We start from the raw sequence: 1,610 nt of genomic DNA, 5'->3' as shown, positions 1-1,610 counted from the left end.
TTCACAGAGATGAGGAGCTTAATCTTGGAAGGAGTCAGAAGAGCCCCTGCCAAGTTGTTAAGTACGTATGTATGGGAGTCAGTCACTGCTAAGTATTCGTAATAAAGAAAGCTTTGTGTTCCTATAACCGTTCTTATTCTTGGATCATAAAAAGATCTTAGATTACTGCAAAGCAGACAGGTTTTATTCTCATTTTATATTTCGTAAAATGGAAGCATGAGGAAAACAGGTTTCCCTACGGTTTCTGAGATCTAGGCTTGGACTTTAAGCTCTAAACCTTTGTTCAGCCACACCATCAAGTGAAAGCGTTGATAGAACACCAACTCCCCTACAGTCCCACAGGAGGATGCTTTTTCTTGTGAAGAGAAAGGGTGAGTGGAAAAGGGGTTGACTGTTACTGAACCCTTGTTATGTGCCAGACCTTGGCAAGGAGTCCACTGTGTAATCCTCCAACATTTAGGAAGGGGACTGCCACTCCTTAGGTGCCACCAGCTCCCAGGCAGTAGTTCCAACCTAACTGAATCTCACGTAGAGCCCTGAGATCTCTGTTTATAGAGGCAGCCTTATCCAGTGCAGTGGGCTTCAACCTGGTAGAAATTCTTTTGTTTCTTTGGTATCTCCAACATCTAACAAAGTGACCAGCCACGCGACGTTTCCACAAAATACTTGAAATTAATAATTGCATAAATGGCATTTCAGTAGTCTTATAAGGAGAACAGGGCAACGTCAGAGACACACTTGGATCTGTCATTCCGAAATCCATAATAGTGCTTGCTTCAGCGACACATATACAGAAATGGGAACAAAATTATCTGCTTCACTGCTGGCAACCTTGAAAACATATCTTTGATCTTAATTACATGTTTAGAGTTGCTCACCAGCTAGGGAGAGTTGAACTCCATATTTAATGTTCCTAATGTATTTATTGTAGTGAATGACTAATTTCATGAAATATTTCTTCCTTTGCTTCAGAACTGAGTAAATAAGACAGAAAGAAATATCCGTTACAGTACCTAATGTGAAAAGGGGCCCATGTTCTGATGTGACAGAGGAACAAACCCAAGCCCAGCGTGGTCAGACCTGCCCTGCAGGCTTCAGCAAGCCTTTCTAGGTCAACACCACAGTCATCTGTTTTGAAAAATAATAAATTCTCCATCCTTTACTGGAATAAATCATTTTAAAAGGGACAGGTCCAATTCATTTCGACCAAAGACAAAGTCACCCTTTTGAAGGGCAGTTGGTGATGGAGTGCTTGTTTCTTCTATACAGCAAAGCAGATGAGAGTGTCTTTGTACAAAAGGACTTTCTCTAGTGAGCCCAAGAAATAGATCAAAAGGGCTATCTAAGGCACCCAAAGTTAGATTTCATAATAAATGGGCTTTTCTTCTTCCCGCTCAGCCCAAATTCTGGGAACATCATGGATGCCACTCCTTAGGTGCCACTGGCTCCCAGGCAGCAGTTTTAACCTAATTGAATCTCAGGTGGAGCCCTGAGAGTTCTGTTCATAGAGGTAACCTTATCCAGTGCAGTGGGCTTCAACCTGGTAGAAGTTCCAGAAACCACAGCTGTCTGTTGTGGGGACAGAGCACACAGCTATAGAGCAGACCCAG

Source organism: Sapajus apella, unplaced genomic scaffold (genome assembly GCF_009761245.1).
Source record: "Sapajus apella isolate SASKATOON/1434 unplaced genomic scaffold, GSC_monkey_1.0 scaffold86, whole genome shotgun sequence".
Lineage (NCBI taxonomy): Eukaryota > Metazoa > Chordata > Mammalia > Primates > Cebidae > Sapajus > Sapajus apella.
This window is presented reverse-complemented; position numbering follows the sequence as displayed.